Genomic DNA, 24,521 nt, shown 5'->3' with positions numbered 1-24,521 from the left:
TTCTATGCAGAAATATATGTCAGCCATGTGGAAAAAATCATGCCCCAAAAGATTTATCACCAAAGTACCTCACAAAAACGAATAACATACCAGTAAACGTTTTAAACACACATTTTAAAAGTTATGTAGTGTTATCAATAAGCCTGCTACCAGTCGCTTCTACTGCAGTTAAGGCTCATACATTACTTCAGTATTAACAGTATTTTCTTAGTCAAATTCCATTCCTTAGAAAATTACTTACTGCACATACATTCATCAGCCTGATACCAGTCGCTACCACTGCATTTAAGGCTGTACTTACATTACTTCGGTATCAGCAGTATTTTCTTAGTCAATTCCATTCCTTAGAAAAATATTTTACTGCACATACCTCATCTGCAGGGGACCCCGCATGCTATTCCCTTTCTGAAGTTACCCCACTCCTCAGAATGTGCGAGAACAGCCAGTGGATCTTAGTTACTTCTGCTAAGATCATAGAAAACGCAGGCAGATTCTTCTTCTAAATACTGCCTGAGAGAAAAAACAGCACACTCCGGTGCCATTTAAAATAACAAACTTTTGATTGAAGAAATAATTAAGTATAAAAACTCTACACTCCTCTCACACCTTCCTACTATATTGAGAGTTGCAAGAGAATGACTGGATATGACATGTGAGGGGAGGAGCTATATAGCAGCTCTGCTTTGGGTGATCCTCTTGCAACTTCCTGTTGGGAAGGGAATATATCCCATAAGTAATGGATGATCCGTGGACTGAATACACTTAACAAGAGAAATCAAATACCCATAAGATTATCCCTCCCTGTTCAATAATCCCCCTAAGGAGATATAAACCCTTGATTCTATACAGATAAAAGGAGTCACACTGTGACCAGTCTTCTTGCGTTATCATACATGTATAAAATATTAAACGATCTTACCAGAATCTACGCCGTGGAACAGGAACACGGTCCTTCAAGTGTGACAGATAGTAGCCTCGCTTCTGACATGGACTTGAGTGAAGAAAGCAGGAAGCAAAACTCGTCAACGCTGATTGCCTATGGAGCTGTTAATATGAGTCAGGATGGTTTCACAGAAAGACTCTCCCTGCATCTCCGGACTCTAACTTTCATTCATGCTCTCACTGAGAGGCTGACAGGACTACTTAAAACTCCAGTCCTATCTCGAAGAGTACTACCCTCCATAAGAGACTACTCAGAAATCTTCTAACACTTCTCTGCCAACCTCCTGTGACGAAAGGCAAAGAATAACTGGGGTTATGAGGAAGTGGGGGAGGTATTTAAGCCTTTGGCTGGGGTGTCTGCCTCCTTCTGGAGGCCAGGTTCAGTATTTCCCCACAAGTAAGGAATGTAGCTGTGGAATCTTCTCATATTAAGATGGAAATTAAAAAAACAACTTTCATGATTCAGAAACATGCAATTTTAAGCAACTTTCTAATTTACTCATATTATCAATTTGTAAGAGTTCTCTTAGTATCTTTATTTGAAAAAGCAAGAATGTAAACTTGGGTAGTGCTTACTGATTGGTGGCTACAGTTATACACCAATCAGCAAGTGCTACCCAGGTGCAGAATCAAAAAACATAATTTATGCTTACCTGATAAATTTATTTCTCTTGTAGTGTATCCAGTCCACGGATCATCCATTACTTATGGGATACATTCTCCTTCCCAACAGGAAGCTGCAAGAGTCCACCCACAGCAAAGCTGCTATATAGCTCCTCCCCTAACTGCCATTACCAGTCATTCGACCGAAAACATGCAGAGAAAGGAAAACCATAGGGTGCAGTGGTGACTGTAGTTTAATGGAAAAATTACCTGCCTTAAAGTGATAGGGCGGGCCGTGGACTGGATACACTACAAGAGAAATAAATTTATCAGGTAAGCATAAAATTATGTTTTCTCTTGTTAAGTGTATCCAGTCCACGGATCATCCATTACTTATGGGATACCAATACCAAAGCTAAAGTACACGGATGATGGGAGGGACAAGGCAGGTACTTAAACGGAAGTTACCACTGCCTGTAAAAAACCTTTTCTCCCAAAAATAGCCTCCGAAGAAGCAAGGTATCAAATTTGTTAAATTTGAAAAAGTATGAAACGCAGACCAAGACTCAGTCTTGTAATCTGTTCAACAGAAGCCACATTTAAAAAAGGCCCAAGTGAAAACCACAGCTCTAGTAGAATGAGCTGTAATCCCTTCAGGAGGCTGCTGTCCAGCAGTCTCATAAGCTAAATGAATTATGCTTTTTAACCAAAAAGACAGAGAGGTTGCTGAAGTCCTTTGACCTCTCCTCTGTCCAGAATAGACAACAAACAAGGTGAATGTTTGATGAAAATCTGTAGTAGCTTGTAAGTAAAACTTTAAAACACGAACCACGTCCAAATTGTGTAATAGATGTTCCTTCTTTGAAGAAGGATTAGGATACAAGAATGGAACAACAATCTCTTGAGTGATATTCTTGTTACATACCACCTTAGGTAAAAACCCAGGTTGGCACACAGGACTGCCTTATCCGTACGGAGAACCAGATAAGGAGAATCACATTGCAACGCAGATAACTCGGAGACTCTATGAGCCGAGGAAATAGCTACCAAAAAGGAACTTTCCAAGATAGAAGTTTGATATCTATGGAATGAAAAGGTTCAAATGCAACTCCTTGAAGAACCTTAAAGGGACACTGTACCCAAAATTTTTCTTTAGTGATTCAGATTGAGCATGAAATTTTAAGCAACTTTCTAATTTACTCCTATTATCAAATTTTCTTCATTCTCTTGGTATCTTTATTTGAAATGCAAGAATGTAAGTTTAGATGCCGGCCCATTTTTGGTGAACAACCTGGGTTGTCCTTGCTGATTGGTGGATAAATTCATCCACCAATTAAAAAGTGCTGTCCACGGTACTGAAACCAAAAAAAAGCTTAGATGCCTTCTTTTTCAAATAATGATAGCAAGAGAATGAAGAAAAATTGATAATAGGAGTAAATTAGAAAGTTGCTTAAAATTGCATGCTCTTTCTGAATTACAAAAGAAAAAATTGGGGTTCAGTGTCCCTTTAAGAACCAGCTTTAAGCTCCATGGCGGAGCAACATTTTTAACCACAGGCTTGGTTCTAACCAAAGCCTGACCAAATGCCTGAACGTCTAGAATACCTGCCAGACGCTTGTGCAAAAGAATAGACAGAGTAGAAATCTGTCCTTTTAAAGAACTAGCTGACAACCCTTTTCTCAAAATCATCTTGGAGAAAAGATAATATCCTGGGAATCCAGACTTTACTCCACGAGTAACCCTTGGATTCATAACAATAAGATATTTACACCATATCTTATGTTAAATTTTCCTAGAGACAGGCTTTTATGCCTGTATTAAGGTATCAATTACTGACTCGGAGAAGCCATGCTTTGATAACATCAAGCGTTCTGTCTCCAGGCAGTCCATCTCAGATTAGTTATATTTAGATGGTTGAAAAGACCCTGAGGTAGAGGGTCCTGTCTCAGAAGCAGAGACCGTGGTGGAAAGGATGACATGTCCACCAGATCTGCATACCAGGTCCTGCGTGGCCACGCAGGCGCTGTCAAAAGCACCAAAGCACTCTCCTGCTTGATCTTGTGCAAACCCCTCCGGAGGGAATTCCCACTCCCCCAGATGAAAAGTCTGACGACTTAGAAAATCTGCCTCCCAGTTCTCAACACCTGGGATAGGGATAGCTTTTAGACAAGAGTGAGTCTCTGTCCAGTGAATTATTTTAAGACTTCTAACATTGCTAGGGAACTTCTGTTCCCCCTTGATGGTTGATGTAAGCCACAGTCGTGATATTGTCCGACTGAAATATGATGTACCTCAGAGTTGCTAACTGAGGCCAAGTCTGAAGAGCATGGAATATCGCTCCCAGTTCCAGAATATTCATTAGAAGGAGGGTCTCCTCCTGAGTCCACTATCCCTGAGCCTTCAGGGAGTTCCAGACTGTATCCCAACCTAAAAGGCTGGCATCTGTTGTAACAATTGTCCCATCTGACCTGCGGAAGGTCATACCCTTGGACAGATGGACCCGAGATAGTCACCAGAGAAGATAATCTCTGGTTTCTTGGTCCGGATTTAACAGGAGAACAAATCTGTGTAATCCCCGTTCCTCTGGCTGAGCATACCATTAAGCCGATTACATTCATGTACTGAGCCACCAAAGGGCGCGGATGGAATGAAGAACACGGCAGAAATTTAGAAACTTTGACAACCTGGACTCCGTCAGGTAAATTTTAATTTCTACAAAATCTATCAGAATCCCTAGGAGGGAAACCCTTGATATTGGGGATAGAGAACTCTTTCCTTGTTCACTTTCCACCCATGCGATCTCAGAAATGCCAGTACTACGTCCGTATGAGACTTGGCAACTTGGATGTTTGACGCCTGTATCAGGATGTCGTCTAAATAAGGGGCCACTTCTATGCCCCGCGGCCTAAGGACCGCCAAAGTGACCCCAGAACCTCCATAAAGATTCTAGGGGCTGTAGTTAACCCAAAGGAAAGAGCTACAAACTGGTAATGCCTGTCTAGAAAGGCAAACCTGAAAAACCGATGGTGATCTTTATGCATCGTAATGTGAGGATAAGCATCCTTCAAATCCATTGTAGTCCTCTATTGACTCTCCTGGATCATAGTTAAGATGGTACGAATAGTTTCCATCTTAAATGATAGAATTCTAAAGAATTTGTTTAAGATCTTTTAGATCCAAAATAGGTCTGAAGGTTTCCTTTCCTTGGGAACCACAAACCGATTTGAGGAAAACTGTGTCCCTGTTCCTCTATTGGAACTGAATGGGTCACGTACACAATGCAAGAATGTCTCTTTCTTTATCTGGTTTGCAGATAAAAGTGAAAGGCAAAAACTCCCCTTTTTTGGGGGGGAAAGCTTTGAAATCCAGAAGATATCTCTGGGGTATAATTTCCAATGCCCAGGGATCCTGGGCATCTCTTGCCCACGCCTGGGCGAAGAATGAAGTCTGCCCCCTATAGGATCCGTTACCAGATAGGGGTCCGTTCCTCATGCTGTTTTAGAGGCAGCAGCAGGCTCCTTGACCTGCTTATCTTTGTTCCAGGTCCGGTTGTCTCCAGACCGCCTTGGACTGAGCAAAAGTTCCCTCTTATTTTGCCTTAGAGGAAGTTGATGCCACACCTGCCTTGAATTTTCGAAAGGCACGAAAATTAGGCCTTTTTTGTCCCTTGATTTGGACCTGTCCTGAGGAAGGGCATGATCTTTTCCTCCAGTGATATAAGTAATAATCTCCTTCAAACTAGGCCTGAATAGGGTCTGCCCCTTGAAGGGAAGTTAAGTAGCTTATTTATTAAAGTCACGACAGCTGACCATGATATAAGCCATAGCGCTCTGCGCACCAGTATAGTAAAAAACAGAATTCTTAGCCGTTAGTCTAGTCAAAGGAACAAAGGCATCAGAAAACAAAGGAATTGGCTAGCTTAAGTGCTCTAAGCTTGTCAAATATATTCATCCAATGGAGCCTGTAAAGCCTCATCAAGAGACTCAAACCAGAACGCCGCAGCAGCAGTGACAGGAGCAATGCGTGCAAGGGGCTGCAGGATAAAACCTTGTTGAATAAACATTTTTTATCCATTGGATCTAAAAAACATAATTTATGTAAGAACTTACCTGATAAATTCATTTCTTTCATATTAACAAGAGTCCATGAGCTAGTGACGTATGGGATATACATTCCTACCAGGAGGGGCAAAGTTTCCCAAACCTTAAAATGCCTATAAATACACCCCTCACCACACCCACAAATCAGTTTAACGAATAGCCAAGAAGTGGGGTGATAAGAAAAAGTGCGAAGCATATAAAATAAGGAATTGGAATAATTGTGCTTTATACAAAAAAATCATAACCACCACAAAAAAGGGTGGGCCTCATGGACTCTTGTTAATATGAAAGAAATGAATTTATCAGGTAAGTTCTTACATAAATTATGTTTTCTTTCATGTAATTAACAAGAGTCCATGAGCTAGTGACGTATGGGATAATGACTACCCAAGATGTGGATCTTTCCACACAAGAGTCACTAGAGAGGGAGGGATAAAATAAAGACAGCCAATTCCTGCTGAAAATAATCCACACCCAAAATAAAGTTTAACAAAAAACATAAGCAGAAGATTCAAACTGAAACCGCTGCCTGAAGAACTTTTCTACCAAAAACTGCTTCAGAAGAAGAAAATACATCAAAATGGTAGAATTTAGTAAAAGTATGCAAAGAAGACCAAGTTGCTGCTTTGCAGATCTGGTCAACCGAAGCTTCATTCCTAAACGCCCAGGAAGTAGATACTGACCTAGTAGAATGAGCTGTAATTCTTTGAGGCGGAGTTTTACCCGACTCAACATAGGCAAGATGAATTAAAGATTTCAACCAAGATGCCAAAGAAATGGCAGAAGCTTTCTGGCCTTTCCTAGAACCGGAAAAGATAACAAATAGACTAGAAGTCTTACGGAAAGATTTCGTAGCTTCAACATAATATTTCAAAGCTCTAACAACATCCAAAGAATGCAATGATTTCTCCTTAGAATTCTTAGGATTAGGACATAATGAAGGAACCACAATTTCTCTACTAATGTTGTTGGAATTCACAACTTTAGGTAAAAATTCAAAAGAAGTTCGCAACACCGCCTTATCCTGATGAAAAATCAGAAAAGGAGACTCACATGAAAGAGCAGATAATTCAGAAACTCTTCTAGCAGAAGAGATAGCCAAAAGGAACAAAACTTTCCAAGAAAGTAATTTAATGTCCAATGAATGCATAGGTTCAAACGGAGGAGCTTGAAGAGCTCCCAGAACCAAATTCAAACTCCAAGGAGGAGAAATTGACTTAATGATAGGTTTTATACGAACCAAAGCTTGTACAAAACAATGAATATCAGGAAGAATAGCAATCTTTCTGTGAAAAAGAACAGAAAGAGCAGAGATTTGTCCTTTCAAAGAACTTGCGGACAAACCCTTATCCAAACCATCCTGAAGAAATTGTAAAATTCTCGGTATTCTAAAAGAATGCCAAGAAAAATGATGAGAAAGACACCAAGAAATATAAGTCTTCCAGACTCTATAATATATCTCTCGAGATACAGATTTACGAGCCTGTAACATAGTATTAATCACGGAGTCAGAGAAACCTCTATGACCAAGAATCAAGCGTTCAATCTCCATACCTTTAAATTTAAGGATTTCAGATCCGGATGGAAAAAAGGACCTTGTGACAGAAGGTCTGGTCTTAACGGAAGAGTCCATGGCTGGCAAGATGCCATCCGGACAAGATCCGCATACCAAAACCTGTGAGGCCATGCCGGAGCTATTAGCAGAACAAACGAGCATTCCCTCAGAATCTTGGAGATTACTCTTGGAAGAAGAACTAGAGGCGGAAAGATATAGGCAGGATGATACTTCCAAGGAAGTGATAATGCATCCACTGCCTCCGCCTGGGGATCCCGGGATCTGGACAGATACCTGGGAAGTTTCTTGTTTAGATGAGAGGCCATCAGATCTATCTCTGGGAGCCCCCACAATTGAACAATCTGAAGAAATACCTCTGGGTGAAGAGACCATTCGCCCGGATGCAACGTTTGGCGACTGAGATAATCCGCTTCCCAATTGTCTACACCTGGGATATGAACCGCAGAGATTAGACAGGAGCTGGATTCCGCCCAAACCAAAATTCGAGATACTTCTTTCATAGCCAGAGGACTGTGAGTCCCTCCTTGATGATTGATGTATGCCACAGTTGTGACATTGTCTGTCTGAAAACAAATGAACGATTCTCTCTTCAGAAGAGGCCAAAACTGAAGAGCTCTGAAAATTGCACGGAGTTCCAAAATATTGATCGGTAATCTCACCTCCTGAGATTCCCAAACTCCTTGTGCCGTCAGAGATCCCCACACAGCTCCCCAACCTGTGAGACTTGCATCTGTTGAAATTACAGTCCAGGTCGGAAGAACAAAAGAAGCCCCCTGAATTAAACGATGGTGATCTGTCCACCACGTTAGAGAGTGTCGAACAATCGGTTTTAAAGATATTAATTGAGATATCTTCGTGTAATCCCTGCACCATTGGTTCAGCATACAGAGCTGAAGAGGTCGCATGTGAAAACGAGCAAAGGGGATCGCGTCCGATGCAGCAGTCATAAGACCTAGAATTTCCATGCATAAGGCTACCGAAGGGAATGATTGTGACTGAAGGTTTCGACAAGCTGTAATCAATTTTAGACGTCTCTTGTCTGTTAAAGACAGAGTCATGGACACTGAATCTATCTGGAAACCCAGAAAGGTTACCCTTGTTTGAGGAATCAAAGAACTTTTTAGTAAATTGATCCTCCAACCATGATCTTGAAGAAACAACACAAGTCGATTCGTATGAGACTCTGCTAAATGTAAAGACGGAGCAAGTACCAAGATATCGTCCAAATAAGGAAATACCACAATACCCTGTTCTCTGATTACAGACAGAAGGGCACCGAGAATCTTTGTGAAAATTCTTGGAGCTGTAGCAAGGCCAAACGGTAGAGCCACAAATTGGTAATGCTTGTCTAGAAAAGAGAATCTCAGGAACTGATAATGATCTGGATGAATCGGAATATGCAGATATGCATCCTGTAAATCTATTGTGGACATATAATTCCCTTGCTGAACAAAAGGCAATATAGTCCTTACAGTTACCATCTTGAACGTTGGTATCCTTACATAGCGATTCAATAATTTTAGATCCAGAACTGGTCTGAAGGAATTCTCCTTCTTTGGTACAATGAAGAGATTTGAATAAAACCCCATCCCCTGTTCCGGAACTGGAACTGGCATAATTACTCCAGCCAACTCTAGATCTGAAACACAATTCAGAAATGCTTGAGCTTTCACTGGATTTACTGGGACATGGGAAAGAAAAAATCTCTTTGCAGGAGGTCTCATCTTGAAACCAATTCTGTACCCTTCTGAAACAATGTTCTGAATCCAAAGATTGTGAACAGAATTGATCCAAATTTCTTTGAAAAAACGTAACCTGCCCCCTACCAGCGGAACTGGAATGAGGGCCGTACCTTCATGTGAACTTAGAAGCAGGCTTTGCCTTTCTAGCAGGCTTGGATTTATTCCAGACTGGAGATGGTTTCCAAACTGAAACTGCTCCTGAGGACGAAGGATCAGGCTTTTGTTCTTTGTTGAAACGAAAGGATCGAAAACGATTGTTAGCCCTGTTTTTACCTTTAGACTTTTTATCCTGTGGTAAAAAAGTTCCTTTCCCACCAGTAACAGTTGAAATAATAGAATCCAACTGAGAACCAAATAATTTGTTTCCCTGGAAAGAAATGGAAAGTAGAGTTGATTTAGAAGCCATATCAGCATTCCAAGTCTTAAGCCATAAAGCTCTTCTGGCTAAGATAGCCAGAGACATAAATCTAACATCAACTCTAATAATATCAAAAATGGCATCACAGATGAAATTATTAGCATGCTGGAGAAGAATAATAATATCATGAGAATCACGATTTGTTACTTGTTGCGCTAGAGTTTCCAACCAAAAAGTTGAAGCTGCAGCAACATCAGCCAATGATATAGCAGGTCTAAGAAGATTACCTGAACATAGATAAGCTTTTCTTAGAAAAGATTCAATTTTTCTATCTAAAGGATCCTTAAACGAGGTACCATCTGATGTAGGAATGGTAGTACGTTTAGCAAGGGTAGAAATAGCCCCATCAACTTTAGGGATTTTGTCCCAAAATTCTAACCTGTCAGGCGGAACAGGATATAATTGCTTAAAACGTTTAGAAGGAGTAAATGAATTACCCAATCTATCCCATTCCTTAGCAATTACTGCAGAAATAGCATTAGGAACAGGAAAGACTTCTGGAATAACCGCAGGAGCTTTAAAAACCTTATCTAAACGTATAGAATTAGTATCAAGAGGACTAGAATCCTCTATTTCTAAAGCAATTAGTACTTCTTTAAGTAAAGAGCGAATAAATTCCATCTTAAATAAATATGAAGATTTATCAGCATCAATCTCTGAGACAGAATCCTCTGAACCAGAAGAGTCCAAAGAATCAGAATGATGGTGTTCATTTAAAAATTCATCTGTAGAAAGAGAAGATTTAAAAGACTTTTTACGTTTACTAGAAGGAGAAATAACAGACAAAGCCTTCTTTATGGATTCAGAAACAAAATCTCTTATGTTATCAGGAACATTCTGCACCTTAGATGTTGAGGGAACTGCAACAGGCAATGGTACATCACTAAAGGAAATATTATCTGCATTAACAAGTTTGTCATGACATTTAATACAAACAACAGCTGGAGGAATAGCTACCAAAAGTTTACAGCAGATACACTTAGCTTTGGTAGATCCAGCAGGCAGAGGTTTTCCTGTAGTATCTTCTGGCTCAGATGCAACGTGAGACATCTTGCAATATGTAAGAGAAAAAACAACATATAAAGCAAAATAGATCAAATTCCTTATAAGACAGTTTCAGGAATGGGAAAAAAAAAATGCCAAACATCAAGCTTCTAGCAACCAGAAGCAAATGAAAAATGAGACTGAAATAATGTGGAGACAAAAGCGACGCCCATATTTTTTGGCGCCAAAAAAGACGCCCACATTATTTGGCGCCTAAATGCTTTTTGCGCCAAAAATGACGCAACATCCGGAACGCCGACATTTTTGGCGCAAAATAACGTCAAAAAATGACGCAACTTCCGGCGACACGTATGACGCCGGAAACGGAAATGAATTTTTGCGCCAAAAAAGTCCGCGCCAAAAATGACGCAATAAAATGAAGCATTTTCAGCCCCCGCGAGCCTAACAGCCCACAGGGAAAAAGTCAAATTTTTGAGGTAAGAAAAAATATGATAATTAAAGCATAATCCCAAATATGAAACTGACTGTCTGGAAATAAGGAAAGTTGAACATTCTGAGTCAAGGCAAATAAATGTTTGAATACATATATTTAGAACTTTATAAATAAAGTGCCCAACCATAGCTTAGAGTGTCACAGAAAATAAGACTTACTTACCCCAGGACACTCATCTACATGTTTGTAGAAAGCCAAACCAGTACTGAAACGAGAATCAGTAGAGGAAATGGTAAATATAAGAGTATATCGTCGATCTGAAAAGGGAGGTAAGAGATGAATCTCTACGACCGATAACAGAGAACCTATGAAATAGACCCCGTAGAAGGAGATCACTGCATTCAATAGGCAATACTCTCCTCACATCCCTCTGACATTCACTGCACGCTGAGAGGAAAACCGGGCTCCAACTTGCTGCGGAGCGCATATCAACGTAGAATCTAGCACAAACTTACTTCACCACCTCCCTTGGAGGCAAAGTTTGTAAAACTGATTTGTGGGTGTGGTGAGGGGTGTATTTATAGGCATTTTAAGGTTTGGGAAACTTTGCCCCTCCTGGTAGGAATGTATATCCCATACGTCACTAGCTCATGGACTCTTGTTAATTACATGAAAGAAAAGCACAACAGTCCTCGCCAGAGGTAGTGGTACGCTTAGCTAGAGTAGAAACTCTTCTCTCCACCTTAGGAACTGTCTGCCATAAGTCCCGTGTGGTGGCAACTATTAGAAAACATTCTTCTAAAAAATAGGAGGGGAAGAGAACGGCACACCTGGTCTATCCCATTCCTTATGAAAAATTTTAGTAAACCTCTTTAGGTATTGGAAAAACATAAGTACACACCGGCACTGCATATTATTTATCCAGTCTACACAATTTCTCTGGCACTGCGATTGTACACATTCATTCAGAGCAGCTAAAGCCTCCCTGAGCAACAAGTGGAGGTTCTCAAGCATAAATTTTAAATGTAGAAATATCAGAATCAGGTTAAATCATCTTCCCTGAGTCACAAATATCACCCACAGACTAAGCATATTGTGAGGTAGTATCAGACATGGTTCTTAAAGCGTCTGTATGCTCTGTATCTACCCCCAGAGCTGTTTTGCTTTCCTTTAATTTCAGGTAGTCTGACTAATACTGCTGCCAGTGTATTATACACAACCTTTGCCATGTCTTGTAAAATAAACGCTATGGGCGCCATTGATATACTTGGCGCCATTTGAGCGTGAGTCCCTGGAGCGGGAGTCAAAGTGTCTGACACGTGGGGAGAGTTAGTCGGCATAACTTCCCCCTCGACAGAATCCTCTGGTAAAATAAACGCTATGGGTGCCCTTGATGTACTTGGGGCCATTTGAGCGTGAGTCCCTAAAGCGGGAGTCAAAGGGTCTGACACGTGGGGAGAGTTAGTCTGCATAACTTCCCCCTCGACAGAATCCTCTGGTGATAATGTTTTTAAATACAAAAAATGATCTTTATTGTTTAACATGAAATCAGTACATCTGGTACACATTCTAAAATGGGGTTCCACCATGGCTTTAAACATAATAAACACAGAGCCTCCTCTATGTTAGACATGTTAGAACTAATAAAGAGACTAGTAAGCTTGGAAAACACTTTAAATCAAGTTAACAAGCAAATATAACAAACGTTACTGTGCCTTTAAGAGAAACAAATTTTGTCAAAATTTGAAAAACAGTGAAAAAAGGCAGTAAATCAAACGAAATTTTTACAGTACATGTAATAAGTTAACAGAACATTGCACCCACTTGCAAATGGATGATTAACCCCTTAATGCAAAAAACAGATTAAAAAAAAAAACAACAACATTTTTTTAAACAGACACAACAAAACTGCCACAGCTGAGCTGTGGATTACCTTCCCTATAACTGTTTCTATGCAAAATTTAAGCCAGCCATGTGGAAAAATTAGGCCCCAATAAGTTTTATCACCAAACATATGTTAAAAAACGATTAAACATGCCAGCAAACGTTTTAAAACACATTCTTATAAGAGTATGTATGTCTATTAATAAGCCTGATCCAGTCGCTATCACTGCATTTAAGGCTTTACTTACATTACTTCGGTATCAGCAGTATTTTCTTAGTCAATTCCATTCCTTAGAAAAATATATTACTGCACATACCTTAGCATATATCTCTATCAATCAGCCTGGTACCAGTCGCTTTCACTGTATTTAAAGGCTGTACTTACATTACTTCGGTATCAGCAGTATTTTCTTAGTCAATTCCATTCCTTAGAAAAATATTTTACTGCACATACCTTATTTGCAGGAAAACCTGCACGCCATTCCCCCTCTGAAGTACCTTACTCCTCAGAATGTGTGAGAACAGCAACTGGATCTTAGTTACGTCTGCTAAGATCATAGAAAAAAACGCAGGCAGATTCTTCTTCCAAATACTGCCTGAGATAAACAGCACACTCCGGTGCCATTTAAAAATAACAAACTTTTGATTGAAGAAATAAAGTATAAAAAAAAAACCACAGACTCTCACGACCTCCTATCTATGTTGAGACTTGCAAGAGAATGACTGGTAATGGCAGTTAGGGGAGGAGCTATATAGCAGCTTTGCTGTGGGTGGACTCTTGCAGCTTCCTGTTGGGAAGGAGAATGTATCCCATAAGTAATGGATGATCCGTGGACTGGATACACTTAACAAGAGAAATGGGCAGGCTCCTAAATTTATAGTCTTGCTTTTACAAATACAAATACCAAAAGAACAAAGAAAAAAATTAATAGGAGTAAATTAGAAAGTTGCTTAAAATTGTATGCTCTGTCTGAATCATGAAAGAAAAAATTTGGGTTTCATGTCCCTTTAAATGATTCCATCCAGAATATTTTACTTAAAGGGACAATATACACCAATTTTCATAAAACTGCATGTAATCGACACCAAAATAAAGAAGAATATGCACAGATACTGATATAAGACTTAAATATAAAAACTTTTTAAAAATTACTTAGAAGCTCCCTGTTTAGCACTGTTGATGAGGTTAGGTTGGGACACCCAGTGAAATTGGCTGGGAAAACAAAGAGCAGACGCTCCCCCCTCACTGCATATGTAAAAACCTTATACAAAACAGGAGGCACAGGAGTCTGTAGACATCAGTATACATCTAAAACTTTGGGGCTTGGTTGCGAGTCTGCAAATCAGCATTAGGTCATAAAAAAAATAAAATAAGCAAAACTATACATTGTTACAAAAACACCCCTAGATGGGCTATATAAATTCATTATCTACAAAACAATTATGCAAAGAAAAATCAAGTGTACAATGTCCCTTTAACCTCAATATTTCTAGATCTGGGTCTTCTACTTGATATATATCTAAATAAATAAAACCTCTCTTGGTATACATTTAGGTTGGATGTTGACATGAGCATTGCCGAGGAAAGGAAAAGTGTTTATTTGAATTAAATTCTACTTCTGCCAGATGCTCCAAAGTAAATTAATCCACAACCAGTGCTGTAAAAATCATTCAGATATCTTAACTAGTCTAAAAATGTTGCTAGAAATTAAACATACTGGTTGAAACATCGTTATTACCCTACAAAGAACTAATGTTGAATTTGGTTATGAAGTGTGAATGCTGATTGTAAACATTGCACATATTGACTGTTCTCAGTTGGCCTTCTGCTGCAAGCCAGTGCTTTTTAATCAGACAAAACATGCAATAATGTGAAAGGTTGTCTGGAGGACTCATTTTCAGCCTGTACTTTTGGCATTAGGTGAAGCGATCACACTCCTAGCCAGATTACTAAAGAGGCTTGTGACTGAGTAAAGATTGATTCATTCCTCATTAACTAGAGCTGTATTATCCCTCAATAAAATGCTGCACCTGTGTTTGCACATTCCTGGAGAAGTGCCATCTGAACTCTCACACTAAGTAAGCAGGGGTGATCTGGATTATAGCTTATTCTTGCTAGATGTCAACCGTCATTTGTTTTTTGCCACTGATGGATGACCCCACCCCCCCAAAAAAAGTGCATAGTTTCATGTAAAAATATAAACATATATACACACACAGTTCTCCACAGAATTTTTTGACAGACGGTGGCATTATGAAGTAGCCAGTGGGTGCAGTGTAATATTCTCTAATATTATATAATTTTCTCCTTTCCAAAGCACAAATCGCATACTTTAACAAATGTATTTAAAGGGACATGAATCCCAAAATGTATATACTGTACATACATACCACATCAGAACACCACACAAATAAAGGATTTGACTCAAACATGGAAGTAAAATTTAAATCCTTTCCGTTTTACTTTCATTATCAAATATACTTTGTTCTCTGTACTTTGTATCTTATTGAAAAGCATTCCTATTTAGGCTCAGGAGCAGCAATGCGCTACTGTGAGCTAGATGGTAATTGGTGGCTACACACACACCTCTTTACAGGGATTACATATATATGCAAGTAACAGTGCAATGATAAATGCTCTAACACATTCCAACAGGTGGCAAGCCTGGCTGCTACTTACAGATCTAACAGACTGGATGAAGTGATGTGCGACTCTGCCAATAGTGCACACCTTAAAGTAAAGGTAAAGTTTGAATATAATGAATGTTAATATTTCCATAATCTAATTGCTACGTTTTTATCTCCGTTTCTTTTATATTTATCAAATAAAACATTATTTATAATTCCTTATCATTTCTATTTTGACTCCTCCCAACCCCTATTTCATTCTTTTCTGGTCTGTGAGGTATAGAGCGGTCCCACCCGCTCTATATGTCTCACAAAAGAGCGTTCACAAGGCTCCATTTAACTGCGCCTGCGCAAATCGGCGATTTCACTACCTACTTCCCATGCAATTGTCAAATCCTCTCTCAAGAAGGCATAATATAAATACTCATGCACGAAACGGGAGCGCAGGTTTCGACAAAAACAAAAATACAGCGCATGCACAGATCATCTAGGAGGCGGATGATGTGGGTTGACGGCCGCCTAACGGACAGATTTTCAATTGGCTAATAAAAAACGTGAAAGAAAAAAAAATGGTTGAATTTTGCGGACCGTCAATAAGTGATTGAAAACGGCAATAACTATTTACAGTCAAATTGAAAAAAAATTATGAAAGTCATACTGATTTCAAAGAAAGAATGATATTCTAGATCGACATCAAGGTAACTTTACCTTCACTTTAAAGGCGAGAGGTGTAGCTGTGAGACCAGAACCTTTCCTCTACCGAAGTCACAGCCCTTTACCTCATAAAAAGCGCATTTTGTTAGGTACTGTGGTACCCACGTTTGCACTGTTTCAGAAATTAAAATAATGTTAATGGGAACACAGATACAACTTTATAACTGCTGAAACGAATAGCCAAGATTCCCATTGACTAAATACTGAGAACAGTATTATATGTAATGTAACCAAACCATTTTTAATTCTCGGCTATATTCGCCTATAGAAACTGGGAATGCTTCCAGTTACTTTGGATGATTTGGTATGGCAAGATCTGGCACTGAAGCAGTTTTCTTTCCGCCAAAAGAACTTACAGGATGCACAAAAGCCATACATGCACGACTGTTCCAGGAACACTGAGAAAACGTGGATAACAAAAAGTAAAATGGGCAGCAGAAAAAAATATTACGACATTACCCAATATAAAGGGGTTTGTAACTCAATCAGTAGCATCTGTTAGACAAGACAGGGATTTAAAGGTTTTCACTTATTCATGCCGAGTTAGAATTTAGTATCTCCCAGGATTATTTAGCCACATGTTCTAAAATCCTATTGTAAAGTAGAAACCTAATAGCATATAACAGTTGTAACAATTGCTATCGCCTGCAAATTACACTTAGGTCATATTCAGCCACTATTGTTTGTTTCAATCCCAACTAAAACCAATCATTCAAAAAAGTGTTATACTAAACCCAAATTTTTTTCTTTCATGATTAAGATAGAATATGCAATTTTAAGCAACTTTCTAATTTACTCCTAGTATCAATTTTTATCTATTTGAAAAAGCAGGAATAAAGGCTTTGGAGCAGGCACATTTATGGTTCAGCAACCAGGCTAGCACTTGCTGATTGGTGGCTACATTTAGCCACCAATCAGCAAGAGTTTCCCAGGTGCTGAATCAATAGTCCGGCTTCTAAGCTAACATTTCTGCTTTTTCAAATAAAGATAGCAAAAGAACAAAGAAAAATTAATAGTGCATGCAATTTTAAGCAACTTTCTAATTTACTCCTATCTGAAATATGAAAAAAAGAATTGGGTTTAGTATCCCTTGAAGCAGCACACATTTCACCTTTATTCAAACTATTTACGTATGCAATAATGTGTAGCCCTTTAAAAGGGATAGTAAACCCAAATATTTTCTTTCATGATTCAGATGGAGCAAGCAATTTTAAACAATTTTCTAATTTACTCCTATTAATTTTTCTTTGTTCCGATCTTTATTTGAAAAACCAGGAATGAAAGCTTTGGAGCCGGCATATTTTAGGTTCAGTACCCTGGATAGGGCTTGCTGATTGGTGGCTACAAAGCTTTTATTCCAGCTTTTTCAAATAAAGATACCAAGAGAACAAAGACAAATTGATAATAGGAGTAAATTAGAAAATTGCTTAAAAAATTGCATGCTCTATCCAAATTATGAAAGAACATTTTTGGGTTTACTATCCCTTTAACCCCTTGGCGACCGAGGACGTGTAAGGCACGTCCTACAAAAAAAAAATTACAGTTAAGGACCAAGGACGTGCCTGACATGTCCTCGAGTAATCTGAGCGCTGGAAGCGATCGAGATCGCTTCCAGCTGCTCAAACAGTATTGCAGCGATGCCTCAATGTTGAGGCATCCTGCAATACTGTTCCTGACTGCCGGGCTCTGTTTTGATCGCTCCCACAGAGCGATCACTTCTGGTTTCGCTCCATGTGGAGCCCAGCAGTAAAGCAGAGCATCGGAAGTCATTTGACAGGCTGTATAAAATCCGCCCCCTGATTACCCACTTTGCTGCCAGGTTTGCAGAGGCTTATATACATACTTGGAAGGAATATATGCGTGGATGAATCCCTGATGAAGTATAAGAGAAGGCTGGGATTCAAGCAGTATATTCCTTCCAAGCGCTCCAGGTATGGAGAAAAGGTGTATAAGCTCTGTGAGAGCGAGTCTGGGTATACTCAGGCCTTACAGGTGTACGAGGGAAAGGATATCCACCTTGACCCTCCAGGTTGCCCAGAACATATGGGAATCACTGGCAAGATTGTATGGGACCTGATATTACCCCTGAGGAACAAAGCGTACCACTTGTATCTAGAAAATTTCTATACAAGAGTCCTTTTGTTCAAGCTACTGTATTATTTTGATACAGTAGTTTGCGGTACAATTAGAAAGTACCACACAGGTTTCCCAGGACAATTTGCACGCACCTGGTCACTAAGGGGGGGGGGGGGGGAAAGAGACCTTAGCTCTGTGCAAAGAGAAGCTGTTGGCAGTTAAGTACAGAAACTAGAAGATTGTGTACCTTCTTACCACCATCCACACAGAGGGGACTGTGGAGGTCTCTGTACGTGGCAGAGCTGAGAGCACAATGAAGCCAGTGTGCATCAAGGCTTATAACCGGCATATGGGTGGGGTTGATCTATCAGATCAGCTGCTGCAGCCCTACCTAAATTATGTGGAAGACAACGGCCTGGTACAAAAAGGTTGCAACCCACTTAATGCAGATTGCAACCCACAACGCTTTTTTGTTCAAAAAAGCAAACCCCAGAATGAAACTGACTTTTTTACAGTTTCAGCTCCATATCATTTTGGGATTCTTTTACCAAGATGCACCTGCTCCCCGGGTGGTGATACAAGAGAGCCGAGTTGGGGCTACTCATTTTATTTTCAAAATTCCCCCTACTGCTGTGACGCAGAATCCTCAGAAAAAAAATGCACACAGTCTGTACCAAGAGGGGGCAGAGAAGGGACACCACCTTTTACTGTCCTGATTGCCCTGGAATCTGCATTGGGGACTGCTTCAAGCGGTATCCCACACTAGTAAAAAAAAAAAAAATATATATTTATTTTTTAACATTTGCCATTGTGGGCTTTTTTTTTTGGGGGGGGGGTGTTACGTTTACGGAGTTGGTTTTTGACTTTTACATTTCACTGTTCTATTTTTTTTATAAGTTCTAAAATTGATGCTGTATTTTACCAAAACCCCTGTCAAACCTATGCATGAGGGTCATGGGTTGCAGAAAACAACCTGGAGTGTTTTCTTGCAATAACTTACAAAAATCTCTCCTAAATCATAGTCAAAAAGCAACGTGTGTGTAAAAATTTAAAAATTACCACCATACACTTTCTCCAATTTTTTTGGCTAAAATGGTTGCATCAAAGCACTCCATATACAATACCTTGGGGTGTCAATGTTTCAAATACATACACTTTCATGGCAATAAATAAAACTGGGGTATGTTATAGGCCCCAAACTAAAGATAGGTATATCAGAAGAAATACTCTCACTTTCAATTCAAATTACAAGTCATACAATTGTAACTGAACCTTCCCAAAATCATGGCAAACCTATGCAGGGGGCATGGGTGTACTCAGGAGGTCTCGCAGAAAACAACCTGGAGTGTTTTTTTGCAATAACTTACAACAGGCTCTCCTAAATCATAGTCAAAAGAGTGTACAGTCTGTATAACAGTGTAAATTTGCTGTCCCGTCAGAATAACGCAATAATAATTATAATAAAAAATATAAAAACAAATAAAAATAATAATTCTAATTTTCTGAGATTGTGGATTTGGGGTTTTCATAAGCTGTAAGCCATAATCATCACAATTATGACAAATCACGACGAACTATCTTGCTTTGCATGTAATGAGTCTCATATTAGTTTCACCTTTGAAGTTGCATTAGTGAAATAAATGAACTTTTGCACGATATTCTTATTTTTAGAGTTTCACCTGTACATGGGTGGTATCACTGTATTCAAGAGATGTTGCTGAACACATATTGGGGTGTTTTTGGCAGTAACCCTTAACATTCTCAGTAAATGTATTCTTAAATTGCTATTTTGTAAAAAAAAAAAAGAAAAAGAAAAAGAAAAAGAAAAAGAAAAAAAAAAAAAAATCACCCAAAGAGTCAAAATACCTCAAGTTTAATACTTTAGGTTGTCTTCTTTTAAAATAAATATATACATGTAAAGGGTTATTCAGGGATTCTTGACAGATATCAGTGTTACAATGTAACTATCGCTAATATGGTTTGGAAATAGCAAAGTGCTACTTGTACTTATTGCCCTATAACTTGGAAAAAAAGCAAACATATAAACATAGTTTCTAAATTTTCTCCTGAGTTTAAAAATACTCTATTTAGCGTGGGTGGTTTTTGGTGGTTGTAGATGTGCAACAGATTTTAGGGGTAAAAGGTAGAAAAAAAGTGTTTTTTTCCATTTTTGGTCAAATTTTATCATTTTTGTATAGTAAATAATAAGATATTATGAAAATAAAAGGTATTTTTAGAAAGTCCATTTAAAGGGACAGTCAAGTCCAAAAAAAACTCATTTTTCAAATAGGGCATGTAATTTTAAACAACTTTCCAATTTACTTTTATCAACAATTTTGCTTTGTTCTGTTGGTATTCTAGTTGAAAGCAAACCTAGGGAGGCACATATGATAATTTCTAAGCCATTGAAGGCCGCCTCTATTTTATTTACTTTTCACAGCAGGGGAGAGCAAGCTCATGTAGACCATATAGATAGCATTGTGATCACGCCCGTGGCTAGTGGCAGACACTGCACTAATTAGTTATTTTGCATATAGTTGCATTTTAGCCAACAGTCATGTGATTAGGGGCGGTCAGAAGATGCTTAGATACAAGTTAGTCACAGAAGTAAAAAGTGTATTAATATAACAGTGTTGGTTTTGCAAAAAACTGGGGAATGGGTAATAAAAGGGATTATCTATATTTTTAAACAAACAAAAATTCTGGTGTTAACTGTCCCTTTAATGACGAGAACAACGGTATCTAATTTGTGGGTACAGTAAATAAGAGGAAAATTACAGCTAAACAAAAACACTGCAGAAATGTAAAACACAACATTTATGCTTACCTGATAAATTTCTATCTTTCTTTGACACGATGAGTCCAAGGATCATCAATTACTGTTGGGAATATCAGTCCTGGCCAGCAGGAGGCGGCAAAAAGCACCACAGCAACGTAGTTAAGTATCACTTCCCTACCCACAAACCCTAGTCGTTCGACCAAGGGAAAGGAAAGAAAGGAAATAACACAAAGGTGCAGAGGTGCCTGAAAGGTTTATATAACAAAGAAACTGTCTGAAAAACAAAACAAACAAAAAACAGGGCGGGCCGCGGACTCATCGTGTCAAGAAATAAATACATTTATCAGGTAAGCATAAATTTTGTTTTCTTTCTAATGACACGATGAGTCCACGGATCATCATTAATTACTGTTGGGAATCAATACCCAAGCTAGAGTACACAGATAAGGGAGGGCAAGACAGGCACCTAAACAGAAGGCACCACCACTTGAAGAACCCTTCTCCCAGAAAAAGCCTTAGCTGAGAGCAACTATCAATTTTGCCTTGCAATGCTGATCCACAAAAGCTTAATTCTTAAAAACTCAAGAAGCAGATACAGCCCTAGTGAAAAGAGCTGTAATTCTCTCAAGAGGCTGCTGTCCAGCAAACTCATAATCGAACGAAGTATACTTCCAACCAAAAGGAAAGAAGTAGCTGTCCCAGAGAAACAAACTAAACAAAAAACTAGCGAAAATATTTAGTCGCCTGTAGAAAGAGATTAAGAACACGCACAACATCCAAGTTGTGCCACTAACGTTCCTTATGATAAAAAAGGATTGGGACATAGACAAGGAACAACATTTCCCTATGAAGAACCACCTTATCTGCAAAAAAGATAAGATAAAGCAAAACACACTGCCAAGCTGAGAGTTCCGAAACTCTCCGAGCAGAAAAGAAAGCCTTCCGAGATAACACTAAATATCTATGGAAAACACTGCAAAACCTTAAGAACAAGGTTAAGAACAAAGTTAAGGCTCCCAGGGGGAGCAACAGACTTAAGGACAGGCCTGATTCTGACCAGGCCTGACAAAGATTGAACAGCTGGCACGACCACCAGACACTTATGTAGCAAAATAGACAATGCAGAAACTGACCCTTCAGGGTACTGACTGACGTTTTCCAGACATCCTAGAGACAGGACAAAATTCTAGGAATCCTGACTCCACTCCGAGAAGCCCTTGGCTTCACACCAATAAAGGATACGTACGTCATAGTCTATGGCAATCCTCTCGAAAACAGGCCTGTAAGCCTGAGTCATGGTCTCAATGACTGACTCAGAAAACCCCACGCTTAAACAAAACCAAGCGTTCAATCACCAAGCAGGCAGCATCAGAGAAACTAGATTTAGATGAAGAAGGGACCCTGACTCAGGTTGTCTTCACTCAGGTACAGTGACCAAAGTGGAGAGACAACATTACCAGGTGGTCTGCATACCAGATCCTGCGAGGCCACGCAGAGGCTATTAGAATCCCCGCCACTCTCTACTGTTGAATACGAGCAATGACTCATGGGAGGAGAACAGAGTAAACAGGCATGTCAGACTGTAATCCAAGAAAAAAAAAACAAAAAAACACCAGAACATCTATCAGGGCGGTCAGTGGATAACTTGACCGTGAACCGCACTTTGGAAACTAGGCGTTCTGCCGAAACGCCCTCAGAAGCCAATTCTGGACCCCCATTTAAAGGGTTTACCTAGAGAACACCTCCGGAAGAAGAATCCACTCCCCGGGAGGAAATATCTGTCTGTTCCGAAGTCAGATTATTAAATATCCACCCATGGAGAGGAGGACCACAGACAGCAATTGTGAGCTTCCGCCCACTGAACAATCCAAGTCACCTTCGATATGGCAAAGGAACCCTTAGTTCCTCCCTGTTGGTTGATATAAACCATTAAGGCAGCATTGCCCGACTGAAACCAAACTGAGAAACGACTGAGGCCAAGCTATCAGAGCACTGGAAATCGCTCTCTACTTCAGATGCTAAAAAAGAGCAGACACTTCCGAGTCCATAATCTTAACGAGACCCAGACAGCATACCGGCCCAGCAGGTTGGTATCCATGGACACATCACCCAGGAATATCTCCCGAAGCATGCGCCCTGAGATAGATATTCCTGAAAAATTACTCCCGTTGGGGAGAGACTCTTGTCGACTGATCTAGATCTATCCTTTGAGACAGATCCAAATACTCTCCGCTTTTATGGAAAATGGCAAAAAGGAATGATGTCCATGGAAACCATTAGACCAATTCCCTCCTAAATCGAATCACTTAAAAGTGAAGGAGATTCAGCTGCAGTTAGATCCTAACTCACAACCTACTGGTTGTAAAGAGTTAAGCCATCTACTAGAACTTGCTGTTGGCTAGACAGTAGTAGAGAGAGGAAAAGGGAATAAATCCTAGATAATCAGACCTCAGTTAGAAAACTTCTTCTAAATACAGTCTATAAAAATCCACCCATGAAAATGGGACAAGGGAACACTTCTCCAGATTCAATTCTCATCCCAGAGAAAGAAGATTGGACAAAATCTCTGCAGAACTATCAAGCCTAGATTGTACCACTAAGCCACAAATAGGTCTCTCAGGTGAACAGCTGCAATGCCCGGCAGGCTAGGACAGAAAGTCTATTAAGAAAAGGCATTGCTCTGAAAGAACAATTAAACCTCCAACTTCTATATCTATGGATCCGTAAAAGATCAGCTACCCTCCATAGGGATCCTCCCTTCTACTTAGGATATCGTACATTTTAATGGAGACAGCAACAGGAAAATCCTATAAGGTCGGGAGATAGGGAGAAAGGTATCCCTAGCTTCTTCTACACCCGTGCAAATTTACATAGCACGTTAGAAACCTTTCCTCAAAAGGAAGTAACATCATAAAAATGATCAAGTTTACAAAAAACTTCCAAAGGTTGACAATAACAGGAATATTGATGTCACCCAAGTAGCTAAAACCTCCTAAAAAGTACACGAGGTGTGCAAGCATAAATCTGAAGATGACCTCAGCATCAGATGAAGGAATTATACTGTCCAAATCTGAGATTTCATCCCCCTCGCCAGACTCGAGAGGGAACAGTCAGTGTAGCAGAACCTTACTATCTGAATCATTAAATGTCCTCTTGCTTTTCTCAGTAGGAAGAAAACAGAATTTTTTTTTTTTTTTAAAAATGCAGATACCGCCGAGGATACCGGAGCTGTAAAATCTGCAAGCAACTATCCTTCTCCAGAAGAATTAGAAGGACCGCAGGGCACTGCATGTTTCGCCATTGAGGCATGAGACAAGGGAGAGAGCGGTGGCATTGCCTAAACAGCCTCATCCTGGGAGACACAATGGCTCAATTAAAGATATAACTTTAATTCCTAAAAAAAAGTAACAGAAAAGTTAGTTAGCTCTTCTGAAGCCCAAAGGAGAACAAAACATGAATACATAGGAACAAGCCACTGTTGCAAAATCATGCCCCAAGTCACTATATGTATCCTAAGCTGCATTAGCCAAAACGTCTAAATCAGATTATCACTACAGTGGCAACAAACATTATGTGAAAATCCTCCCAGGGCAAATCTTTAGCACACAGGATATTAAATGA

General features: G+C 39.5%; 1 protein-coding gene across 1 annotated transcript in view; it reads right to left on the bottom strand.

The window, feature by feature from the left end:
- ABHD17C (abhydrolase domain containing 17C, depalmitoylase) overlaps positions 1-24,521 on the bottom strand; it is a 131,397-nt gene that overhangs the window by 76,321 nt on the left and 30,555 nt on the right. The window lies entirely within an intron of this gene.

This window comes from Bombina bombina, chromosome 6, assembly GCF_027579735.1.
Source record: "Bombina bombina isolate aBomBom1 chromosome 6, aBomBom1.pri, whole genome shotgun sequence".
Classification (NCBI taxonomy): Eukaryota; Metazoa; Chordata; class Amphibia; order Anura; family Bombinatoridae; genus Bombina; species Bombina bombina.
The sequence above is the reverse complement of the archived record's forward strand: the minus strand, read 5'-3'. Positions and strand labels throughout refer to the sequence as shown.